Consider the following 13,852-nt stretch of genomic DNA (forward strand, 5'->3'; position numbering starts at 1 on the left):
GAAATACCTTTTCAAGGTTCTAATACTACCAAAGAAATTTCATAACAGAATAGGTAATATTCGTTTGACATTATAAAGGCTAATGAAAATTTTGATATGTTATTAGCTGAAAATTTTATTAAATTATCGTTGAAGCAGAGGATTCATTTAGTTAAAGAATTGAAAAAAATAGAATATTGTAAATGACACGGATCATGATCTTACAACACAAGAAACTGCATTACTTTTAGGGATGTGATTCAAGATAATATAGATTCTGGAATGCTCAAATTTTCAAAAAGAGAGAACGAAGTCATGTTGGTGGATACAGATCCATTCCCTCCGATCATGAGAATCAATATGGTTACCACTAATTTGAGAAACATGGATGCCCCTAAGAAAAAGGTAAATCTTATATAAGTAATATAACAATATAGTCATTGACCAAACCATGTTGGTAAGAGATCGAAACTTAGAACAAACACTAAGAGGTAGTGGTATTCTGGTGATGATTTGACAATTAAGAAAAGTCGATTGTGCAAGCAATGCCATGAAGATGTTGAATAACAACATTCAACAAAGGTATACTATGCGTTGAAGAAACATGTGAATGCACACAGTAATAGCACTATTTAAAAATACCACTCTTCAAACCCAAAGATATCTCGTTAGGTTGAGAACAAAGAAACACTTTTGAGAACTATGATTTTTTTTAAAAAAAACAATCAAGAATTGTCAAGCCTATCGAGACTACAGTTAACCGATGGGTTAGGGTTGTCCACAAAAAAAAAATTCCACAATACCCTCTAGAGATAATAATAACTTAAAAGCATCGACGACAATGATAGAGAGCGGGGAAGAAAGTTATGAAAATGTAAAATCGGAGATCTAACAAACCAACAAGACCAACAATGTATGATCAAAAACTTGTTAGTCGAATGTCGAAAAGTAAGCATCCAAAGAGAATGCGTCATCCAAGAATACTACACGAACCGACCAAGATAAACCAGAGCCAGTCGACAAAGTTAAGAAAGAAACTTTTCAAATAAAGTTTTAAGCGACCTAGATTCCCTAAAAGAATGTCTATTGATCAAAGAGATGCTGGCAAACGTAAAAATTCTAAAGAATGTTGACTTTCAAAAGGCAATGGGTCTGAAAATTTCAAGAAACCTTAATGAACAAGGAAAGATGACAATAATCACATTTGGAATGTTGTCACCATTATGGGTAGATTATAATTTGGTATTCACACTTCTACTAAATTTCTTGGCTAAGTTAGATTAACCAAGTATTAATGAAGGAGATATCGAAGAAACGGGAGCAACCCTAGTCACAAAAGGGGCAACAACCTATGAACTTATAAAATGCAAAAGTATGTCTACCATTACCATCAAATCAGGAATACATGCAGAAAATGTAGTTTTCGACTAACCTTCTTACGTAATGTCAAAATATCTTAAGCCATTATTCATATCGTCACACATGAATGAACGTCCCATCCCCCACATTATAGTGGATAATAGAGCAATGGTTAACATTTTGTTGAGAAACATGTTGAAGTGAATAGAGACAACTCGTGTTGATATAATCGTCGCTGAAGTAATAGTCATTGATTTCATAAGTGGCATAATAGGCGCGAAAGAAATTTTACCGATCAAATTATCAATTAGAAGTTAGAAAGCATTAATGGCATTTTTCATGGTACCGTCAACTTCTATATTTGATGCTATACTTAAACGTGATTGAATTCATGTAAAATATTGCATCCCGTCATTCTTGCATCAATTCTTTATCCCTTGGAATAAAGGGAAGTTCGAATTGGTCTTAGCTAACAACAAACCATTTTGTGACAAGTCTAATGCAGCAAAATCTTACTTCTATAAGAATGAAGTTGGGCAGGTGGTTTTCACAAGTCGAGATCAATTTGACCGACCAATGGGAATTTCATCATTAAAGAACTCATTAGTTAAAATAGAGTACCTAAGCCTCGTTGCCAGTAAGGAATTATCTGCGCCAAAAATGCATGTCATGCACCGCCCATAGTCATCTTATTTATCTAAGAATTGTCATGATTAAGACTGATAAGGTTTAAATATTGCATATTTACCCTCTTAATTATATTATTTTTCTTGTCATTTAAGTGTTAATTCAATATAATTATGTATGTTTTATTCATACAAGGTGGTTTTGGACCTAAAGATGAATATGAGCTTAAAAGGATGAATTTAAAGCTCAAAAAAATACATTGAAGAATTGAAGATTTGAAATTCATTAATAAAGAATTCACATGCCAATGATTCAAGAAAACCAAAGACAAAGGATGAAGAAAAGACTGAAAAAATCACAAGTCAAATAACCGAATAAACAAACTATTTGGTCCCAACAAAGGTTGGTTCGGTCTAACTAAATGTGCACTAAACAATCCAGCAACAAACTGTAGTTTTCAAAGTTAATTTGGCTCGACTTTAGGTGAGACCGAGGCCAGTTACAGTGCCACTGAAGGACCCTTTTAGTGCAACCTAAGGGAGACAGAGACTTTAGGTACAAATTGAAAAATTCGACTGCAACCGAGCAACAATTCGGTGCGACCATAAACATGTTTGATGCAACTAAAGGTTATCCTCAGTTATAGTTGAAGCGTAAAAACAGTGCAAAAATTGAAGTCGGTGCAAAATTTTTTCTATTTAAATTGATATTTTAAGCCTTTTAAAGTACAAATTAAGACTTGTGAGAAAGACCTATGGGTGCGAAGCTTCCATGAAGTTGTCTTTCTTCTTCCTCCTCTTAGTTCTAATTTGTCTTTTTTAATTTTTTTCTAAAATGTTAGCCATGTTAAACTACTCTCTTAGTTAAGGCAAATGGATGAAGCTTGTAGTTTAATTATATTATTTAGTTTATTTGATTCAATAACATTATTTTGAATATGAAACTAAATTAATTTGATTTGTATTTACTTTAGTTATTTATTTCTATATTCGCTGTGCACTTCGGGTACAATGAATGTTTTTATTTATTAATTATTTAGCTTAAATTAGAGAAAGAATTAATCTGTATAATTGATTGATCTAGTGTCGTCTTCAGGTGCAATGGACGCTTTTGATACGCTGCAATTGATATTCAAGTACTTCATAAGAGAATCAATCAATTGAATTCATATTATTATTGGCGTTTATGAGTGGTTTAACAGAATTATCTTCCGATTAGATAGAATAGGACTTCGATTCCAATTGAGATATACATTGAATTGGATATTGTGATTAGTATGAGTGGATTCTTGATTCATTAGTCTTTTATCTATTTGTTGTTTTAAAAACTTTTTTTAACTCACTTAATTAAGAATCTAAACAAACCATTAGACTTATATTAGCTTTAGGCCATGTTTCAGCCGTGTTCCCCATTCCCTATGAATTCGATCTTGGTCTCATTGACTTATTACTACATCGCAGCCATGCACTTGGGGTTGTTAGTCCTTGGGTTCGATCAAAGACCCAAACAAAAAAATAAAAAGTCAAGATCTCAAATTGGTTTGCAAAGCTCAAGCGAGTTAGGATGAACATGAATTAGAGAACGGTTTTCTCTTCAACATAACTGTATGTTTATTATAGCACGATGAGATGGATGAAAACGGCGTACCTTTCGAGGAATTGGAAGTTGCACCGACAAAGTTAGATGATTTGAAAGCAGAAGTACAAGATCTCTTGGTTGAGGTCGATTTATGAACCGATTAGTGTCTTCAACCAACTTACATTAGTAGATGCTTATCACCTAAAGAATACGAGATAATGCCAGGCTATTGTAAAAATACAAAGATTGATTTGCTTAGGATCATTATGAAATGCCTTATCTAGATCAAAAGTTAATCTAACACCGATTGCCGATAAAAAATAAAAAATAAAAAGATTTTGATCAATCAAGCAAGCTCCAAGAATGATGACTATGGAAGTCACAACCAAAGTAAAATAAGAAATCGAGATGTTGCTAAAGGCTGGTTTCATTCGGCTAATCAAATATGTGGAATGAATATCTAATATAGTTCTAGTGGTTTAAAAAAAAAGAATAAGAAAATAAGGGTTTACATTTACTTTAGAAATCTGAATCATGTAAATCTAAAAGATAAATATCCTATCCTAGTTGTTGATTAGTTAATCGATCCAACAGACGAAGGTCATGGAAATATCATTTATGAATGGTCATTTTGGCTACAAATAAATTTATATGAAAAAAAAGGATATTGCAAAAATAATTTTCAAATATCCAGGGGCTATCAACATGTATTGTTGGAAAGTAATGTCGTTTGGACTAAAGAATGTTAGAACAACCTAGTAGAGGGCCATGAATTCCATTTTTCATGGTATAATTAACCAGATGTTAGAAGTATGATGTGGTTATCAAATCATTTGACTTGGCCAATTATTTTTCTCATTTATAGTGAACCTTTAAGCATATGAGGTTGTACAAATTGAAAAAAAAATCCCTTAAAATGTGCATTCGGTGTGTCAGCATGAAACTTTCTAGGTTTTTTTGTGCATTAAAGGGGCATTAAAGTAGACTGAAACAAAATAGAGACTATCATCGAGGCCTAACTTCCAAAGAATAAGAAGGAATTGTAAAAATTTATTGGTCAGGACAATTATTTACACTGATTTATTTCCAATTTGACATAAAAATTAACGTCTTCTCTCTACTGATCAAGTTAAAAACAGGAGAAACGTTCGTGTAGGAGGAATGTCACCAGCTGACTTTCAACAAAATAAAAGATTATCTGATGAAGCCGTCGGTCTTGATCCCACCACAAAAAGACAACTCCCTCTGTCCATTGGAGTATTACTAGATGATGATCAAGAAGAACATGTTGTTTATTACTTAACCAGACTATTAAATGATGCCAAAACACGTTATTCACCGGTTGAAAAATTATGCTTATTGTTATATTTCTCAGTCATTAAATCACGACATTATTTCATGTTCAATATTGTTCATGCAATTACTTCCACTAATCTTATAAAATATATGTTAACTCTGCCAATTCTAAAAGGCCAATTTGGAAAATAGATTTTAGCTTTATCTAAAATTTAACTTTAATTATGTACCTCAAGGTTGTAAAAGGACAAGTTAAATCCAACTTTTTCGGACAATCACCAAGCTAATAATATCAGTCAGGTTCCTCGAGAAGTAATTGATATATATCATGTTAGTATTCTATCCTGTAAACTAATGTTTGACGGTTCAGAAATAAACTAGTCGATAAAAGCATGAATCATCATTACGGCTCCCACCAGAGAAAGACAAGAATTAGCATTTTAGCTAGAATTCTAGTATATGAACAATCAGACTGAGTACGTGGCGTTGATTCTCAGCTTAGATATGTTATGTGAACTTAAAGCTTGGAATGTTGAAGTTTACTGCAATTCTTAATTGGTCGTTAATTAGATCAATGGAGTATACAAATATATAAATGAAATTTTAATTTCGTACTTTGCCACGACAAAACATTGATAAGTTGTTTCGACGAAGTCACAATAAACTTTGTACCAAGGGAAGAAAATACCAATGTTAATGCAATTATACAACTGACTTCTAATCTAAGACTTCTGGCGAGAATAATGAAGTGAATTGTTACCGTTCAGAAATGATAATTGCCATCAATAAAATGAGTGGAAACCTTATTTAAAGGTATTTAATGCAAGCATTATTAGTCCATCTGATTTGTAAACACTTATAATTCAATATTTGAATAATTCATGTATAAAGGTCGATTGCAAGATAAAATGAACAACTACCAATTATGTCATGACGAATTGTTCTAAAAAGGTAATGACGGTCTGCTTTTAAAATGTGCATCAACGTCTGAAGCATTAAGAGTGATGGGTGAAATCTACGAAGGTATATGTGGATCATCAAGCTAGTAGGAAAATGAGAATGTTGGTTTGGAGATATGACTATTTTTAACTGGACGTAATAGATTTATGGATTAAGCATGCATAAGGATGTCAACCTTGCCAACAATATTGTCCCGTGCAACATGCGTTGGCTATAGAATTAAATTCAATTATAAAATCATGGCCTTTGTACGGTTGGACAATTGATTTGATTGGCATTATATATCCTGTCTTGAAAAGCACATAAATTCATTATTGTGACAATATATTATTTCACTAAATGGGTATATGCTAAGCCTATAAAAGAAGTTAAGCACACAGATGTGATCGGATTTATTCAGAAGCACATCATTCATAGGTTTAATGTTCGTGAGTCTATCACGGTTGATAATGGAATGACATCCAATATTGTCTAAGTCAATACTTTTACTAAATAATACAAGATTAAGTTGTTAAATTATTTGCCATATTATGCACGTGCAAATGGTTAAGCAAATTCATGAATAAGGTTCTCAAAGACATTATCAAAAAAATAATAGAGGATAATCCGCGGGTATAGCATTTTAAGTTATCTAAGAAACTTTGGGCTTATCAAAACTCATCGATATAAAGATAATCCCATTTGCCTTAACATATGTCCATGATGCAGTTGTCCCTATGGAAACAATTATACTATCTCTATTAATGGCATTTTAGAATAATTTTACCTCTGAAGAATTTACTAAAGGCATGCTTATTGAATTAGAATAGTTAGACGAAATCTTATTGAAGACTCTAAACGCGTTAAAGTGACATAAAGAGCGAGTTGCTCATGAAGTCTATAATAGAAAAGTGAAAGGGAAGTCTTTTGCCAAATGACAGTTATTGAAAGCGGTCCTGTCGATCATTACTAGAGATAAGGAGTTTGATAAATGGTCACACACTTGGGATGATGCTTACACCACTTATAAAATACTGAAAGGAGCATACATATTGTAAAATTTAGAAGGAAACATAGAGAAATTGACAATCAATGGCCGATATTTGAAGAAGTTCACTTTCTCGATGTGGGAGATTGAAATACCCGAAGGCTTTAAAGAATTTAAAAAATAAAAAATAAAAATCGGCCATGATGTCTGATAAAAAATCGTGTAAGAAAAGAAAATAAATAAGGGCATCCAATTATGAATAGAAAGGTCGACATGTGGCTTTGTTTGATATTATGGTTATAAAAGAATGAAATGACAAATATGTTATTTGAAAATTTAATGAATGAGGTGTGCGGCACGTGGTCGTTCAATTAATTTTCAATAGAGCGATACCACATTTTTTTTACCATTCTTTGCAGAATAACAAGAAATGTGAGGGGATAGTTTTTGTACCAAAATTTGGTAGAATTAGATTAATGGCGCAGATTGAGCCATGTGGTATATTGAATATCTTTAGGCATACACTAAATATATGAAGGATATATCATATCTTCAAGAAACCTTGGTGTTTAAGCTATCTCCGAATAAGGGTGAGTAACCATTCAGGTCACATCAGCACTAAAGCACATTCTGGGCGTTCGACAGAGGCACTACGATATTAAAAAGAAGTAACTACTCTTTTCCAATTGGTTACACGCGAAGGCGCTACGTGAATAAGCAGTTATTTTCGTACCTCTCTCGGGGAAGGCTATAAATAGTAGAGGCAAATACGAAGATGATGCACGCAATCAATCAACCAACACAACACTATTTATCTTTGTTTAACTTACTATCTCCATCGCTCATCAGTCAGAGGATGCTTAGTCTTTGGGAGCAGTTTAATTCAAGTTTATCTCTGCGATCACGCTGGACTGACTTTAGATATAGCCAATAGTTGTAATTTCCTTCTATCTGCACAGCGTGCCAAATCTAAAGGAAGACTTTAGCTTTATGAACTATCTACCTACTGTAAGACCCTACCTGAGTATCTATTTTGTTCCTTTATGTCCCGCAGTCCTACTGGTCAAATCCCGATGACCCGCGACCTGTGAATTCCGTTTATAGTCATCTTTAAGTCCCGTCATGTAGACCCGATCCGGATTGACTCGAAACCTATGCCATTGCAACCACATCGGCGTCGCAGTTCCAACAATGCGTCTCATGCATAATTCTGACATGTACATCTTGAGATATGGATCCCACCATTTTTGGTCATCCATCTTGCATGTGGGACCCACATAGGCCCTTTGCACGATTCCCAAGTGTGGGCCCCACTTAGCACTCTAACATGTACAACCTACCCTACCCTACCTTTCCATCATACCTATTCCCCTAGCTAGCAATGATGGGTTTCTTAAAAAGAAAACTCATCATTTCATTTCTCTTATCTATGCTAGAAACACCCTTCCCAAGCAACCCTCTCCCAAGAAACTAATCATCACCTTGCTATACCCCTCTCCCTCCCTCTCTCTCCTCTCTCATTTCTCTCATTCCTCTCCCCTCATAGTGAAAAATGTCCGCACCTTTCCCAAATTTCGACAAGCTTTCTTCTTTTATCCCCCTCAATCCCACCCTTAAATCTTCATCTCCACCGCTAGATCATCTCCCTTGAAGCATTGAAGCTAGCCTTTGAAGTTTGGAGCTTGATCTTGGAGGAAGGTGCTACTTAAAGACACTTCTTTCTTTCTTCTTCTTGTTTTCCCCTTTTTTAACACGTTGGATGCATGTAGGACCTACCAATCAATGTTGGTAGGTCTACATGGCTCTAAGATTAGAGGCCATGGGCCTACTTCATGCATGATCTCTTCCATGGTGGGCCATTCTCCATGGACCCACCATGATACATTTTCTTCCTTGATCTAGCACTCCATAAGTCATTTAGACCTTGCATGCATGGTAGGGATGATGTCCCTACCCCCAGCAATTCTCTTGATTTCTAAATAGCATGCATGTAAGTTTTAAGTATAGTAGATGGTGTGGATGTGAAGGTGGACGGTTCATAGTGACGGGACCTTCCACCATGGCCGTGGTCTCTCTCCCTTTCTCCCTATTTTCTTCCTTTTATTGCTAGATATTTGTGGCCCATTGATGTGGTCAGCAGAATCTCAGATCCACCAGAAAAGTGGGACGTCCAGGCCCACCTGCTGGACGTCCAGGCTTGCCATGACATGCATGGGTTGGATGACCTCTAAACATGAATTTTCTTGGAGATTTTGGTATGGTAATGGATCTGAAATTTTTATGACCCATCTAGGTAGACCCCACTTGATGTAATTGAGTATAAAACCCTTTGGACATTTTTCTATGGACTGAAATTTGGACTGCATATGTTGTTGTCCAAAATTTTAGGCCCATCTGTGGTATGATTTTGGGCATCGTTTGGGATTGTTTGTGATGCTTCTTATCCCTGATTTCTTTGGAGGTTTTTTGATGAATGGATCCCACTTTAATGTGGGATGGGGCCCACATCTATTACCCCTTGATTGAGACCTATGGGATAGGCCAAAGGAGGCTGACTGTTCAGAAATTTCTGGACAGTCCAGCAAGGTTGCATGTTGGAAATGATCTTTTTTCATCTTGATTTTGGGGTAAGTGGGCCACTCCAGTGGACCCCACTTGTTGTCCACATATGGGAGCATCAATCCCATCTATTTTCCAGTGATTTGGGCAAGCCTAGGCCCACCCTATGAGATGTTAAACCTAGGGGCAACAACATTTTCTGCAGCAGAATTTTCTGCATATGCATTGCTGCCCATTTTTGTAAAAATATTTAGCTTGTGTATAAGATCTTAAAAATTCCTTCTATGGTGGCCCCCCTGCTGGGACCCACCTATCTTGATCATAGGCCATCAGGGCTGCCGGATTTTTAGGACAAGTGGTTGGACCAGCCACCTTGCTGGATGTCCCAAGGTGGTTGATGTCCAGCAAGGCTGGGCGTCCCACCTTATTGTGGCTCACCTTGATGTGGTGTTTCATCCGTGCTTCCGTCCATGTGTGTGGCCCACTTCGACGTGGCCCACCCCTCAATGAGATGTCCGAGGTGTGGCCCACTTTGAGCTTTGCTGTGGGCTAACCGTCTAGCCCTTTGGACCGTTTAGGCCCATGTGAGGCGCCCACTATTTGGGCTGCTGTTGCACTCTCAGTCCAGCAGCATGGCCCACTTGTTTCGTGTGATGATTGACCACTCCCTATATGGTGGGACCCCCTGTACATATTACCGGACCACCTTGGACTTGTATTCCAATCAAAAAATCATTTTACTAGGCTCCAGCAAGCCTAGGTAGCTTGTGGACTAAAAATCTAGCTCGGTACCTTATTAAAATGCATTGTTTATGGCTGGAGTTTAAGGGTGTGGGCCCACCACATTATGAGGGTTTGTGGGGATATTTTGCATGCTTTTATTCCCTTGGCCTTTGGGCTTAATTAATGCATTTTGGAGGCCCACTTTAGTTGGGTTATATGGACCTATGTGCAACCAAATTTTAGGACATCTTGTAGGCCCAAATGGGCTGGAATGTCCTATCTAGGCCCAGTGGATTTGTGGGCTATGTCCACTATTATGTTGAGCTGGTTGGGCTGGAAATGTATGTGTGGATTGGGCCCTTGGTTGCCCACCAAATCAACTAGATTCTTGGGCGAAGGTTGTAAGGCCCAATTTGCTTAACTTGAATGTGATTCTTGCCTATGTGATTGGGATAATGGGCTGCCCACTAGGCCCACTATAATATATGGACTTGGTGACCTTATTCTTGGGTCATAACCTTCCCTTTGGGCTCATGATATTGGGTATGGATTGGGCCATGTATTGCCCTTTGAACCCTTGTTATGTATGTAGGCCTTGGGCCATTTATTTGAGGGCCAACATGTGATGTATGTGGTATGTATATAGCTACCCATTTCCTTTGTATGATTGTATTCGGGCCACGGGCCTTGATTCTTGATAAAATGTTATTTAGCTACCTCCTTGGGACAAATGGTGGTTGCATGTCCACATTTGTGGCCCCATGGTAGGCCCACTTGCATCTATGAGTGGTTAAAGGTCCACAATAGACCCTTGTTAGGCCCATTCTTACCATTTAGGCCCATGTCATTGTCTTAGTCCCTTGGGCTACCCCGAGCTATTGGGCCCCCATTAGAGATTGTATTCCTTTTGGAAAACTATTTAAGTACCTATACCCTACTTGGTTATGAGGAGAGTACATCTTCACCGCATTGGCATTTTTGTTCATCTTCATGACCCACTCTTATATGCATCATATGCATGCTTGGTTGAGATGTGATTGGTCATGGTTGTGCCATTGGGCAGGAGATTTTGGTATTCCCTAAGGGATGAAGTTTCCCCTCTTGAGCACATTGGATGTTTGGGACTGATGCATGGCTGTTTGTGTGATTCATGCATCTGACATTGCATAACATGTGGATATTCGCCCTTGCTTCACCAGGGTCGTAGCATTCACAGGCATATTGTAGATGACTGGATTTGGATACCAGAAATGTTACTTAAGTATTTAGGGCATGTAGGATGTCCTTAGGTGAAAGCCCCTAAACCTTTATGGTACCGAGAGATGCCTCAACGCCGAGACGGAGCGGAAAACATGAGCGCCCGACTGCTTTATACCATTAGGCCGCGACTCCCACTATAGCGTGGTCGGTTGAGATATGGTGTAGCTTTACTCGCCTGAGTGAGGAGATAATTGCTAGGTTGAGTTTGACCAGCTCGTAAATGGGTCCGCTACCATCGAGCTTTGTTGGTGATTGACTGTCCATAGGCAGGTAGTCAGGTCTCTTATGCTCGTTAGACTGTGCGGCTAGGAGAGCAGCAGTCGGCTGACAGTGTATTTGACCCCGGTAGATTCCTTACAGTGGAATTATATTGATATGTGGACTTGATATGAGGGTTGAGATTGATTGCATTGCACCTTTCATTGACATTGACTATGTAGGCCTCTTGTGCATCGCCTTGGTATGACACCCGGTACTCATGTGTTGTATTGCATAGCCTTGGTATGGCTTATAGCATTCTTGCTGGTATAACATAGCCCTGATATGACTCATTGCATTTAGGCTTGGTATAACATAGCTTTGGTATGGCTGGTGGCATTGATGATATTCATGGTTCATACTGCATTCAGCATTCTCTGATATTGCTTTCCCGGCATTGGTATTACACACACTTACATCGCCTTCTAAGCTTTTTATAAGCTTATGCATGATTGATGCGTGCAGGAGATTCGAGGCGGCAGCCGTAGCTGAGGAGGAGCGAGGAGCGTGCCGAGGACCCTTTTTGGAGTTCCCGTTGTTTAGATCTTGTATTCTTTTCCTTTGAGCCTTGTATCTTATATAAAGTTTAAATTCTTAGCGGATCCTGTAATGTGTTCCTGTAGTTATTTCATGTGGTTACTATGTTATGATTTTGGGTATGCTCTCAGGGATTGGACTTATGTTATAGAAATCCTCTTTATAGGATCACAGGATCGGAACCTAGTGAATGGGTACCAGGATCCGAGAATGGGGTAATATGGAGGTTGTCGGCGCTGGAATTGGCTATCGGGATTCTTGTGAGTTCCAGTCACCGAATATGGGGCGCAACACCTACGCTCATACATTGGGCCGACAATAGTTATAATTTTTAGTATTGCTTTCACCTCATTCACCAACATGCCGGCGAAGCGCTCTGCTACTCTCAGCCAAGTTAATGATTCTGCTTTAGTGGTAAGTATCGTTCATTTCCGCATTCATCCTCTATCTATTTCATTCAACCATAGAATTATTGTACATTTGAAAGTTCTTAATTTATAAGGCAAAAAAGAACTAATAAGAGGAAGAGCCCTAACCTTTCGTTAGCCGCTTGATATGGCACGTACCAGACAATTGACTTTATAAACGATCAGTCGAATTACAACTAAACATAACTCTATCTCAATGCTAAGCGTCGTTGGTCACGACTTGAATTAGATCCAATCGATTTTAAGACAATCACAAACCTCACAAGTGTATTGCATAATTGAATTCAAGACCAACATTCATTAATATAGGAAATAAATTGCCTGGTGTCCAAATCACTTTGTATATCCTTAGAGAATTGTGATTTGATGAGTGAGATTTAATTAGGCTATGTGTTGTTATTAGAGATGTGTCTAGTCCAAGCATGCAGTCAACTGGACAACTTTCAAACATGATTTGTGTCTAGTCCAAGCATGTAGTCAACTGGACAACTTTCAAACATGATTTGTGTCTAGTCCAAGCATGCAGTCAACTGGACAACTTTCAAACATGATTTGTGTGGGCGTATTTCTGACAGCGGCACATCACCTAATGAAATCCTGCCACACTTCACCTAACAATCCCCTCCATTATTATCAAGGTATGAACCCAGCGCATTCCCACCACCAGACACTGGAAAATTGGACAGACCATCAACATTGGAGAAACGAAGACTTAACAAAAGAAAATGTTTAAACTGGTAAAAAAAGTTCAACGGTTTGTATGCGTTGGAATTGACGGTCATCAATCACTAATACAATGGCAGTTTTACTTGCTGCCAAGTCTTTTGCTAAAGGATATAAGTATCCAACATCAGGCCCACCTCTCAGCCGTTTTCAAGTGCTCGTGCAAATCTGATAAGTATGATTTCCAAACCCATTTTGAATTCTAAGCCGTATGATGTGGAGATGCTTGTCTAAGCCATTCATTCATTGATCAGGGCAGGTCACGCCCATAATCTGGCCCACCAGATCAAGATCATAGCCATGGAAATTGGCCCCCACTCGCCCACCGTTTATGATTTATAACTATGGAAGATCATAGCCATAGAAAGCAGGCCCCTTCATCTAATGGGCCACATTATGGACGAGACTTGCCAGGCTTTTAATGATCATCGTGGGTGGTCGGTGCTATGTGGTCCCCACCATGATGTATGTGTTTTATCCACGCCGTTCGTCTATTTTGAAAAGATAATTTTAAGGCTTTGATCCCAAAAATAAGGCAGATCTAAACCTCAGGTGGACCACATAATGGGAAAACAATAGTAATTGAATGTCCACCATT

This window comes from Magnolia sinica, chromosome 15, assembly GCF_029962835.1.
Source record: "Magnolia sinica isolate HGM2019 chromosome 15, MsV1, whole genome shotgun sequence".
NCBI classification, from domain to species: Eukaryota; Viridiplantae; Streptophyta; class Magnoliopsida; order Magnoliales; family Magnoliaceae; genus Magnolia; species Magnolia sinica.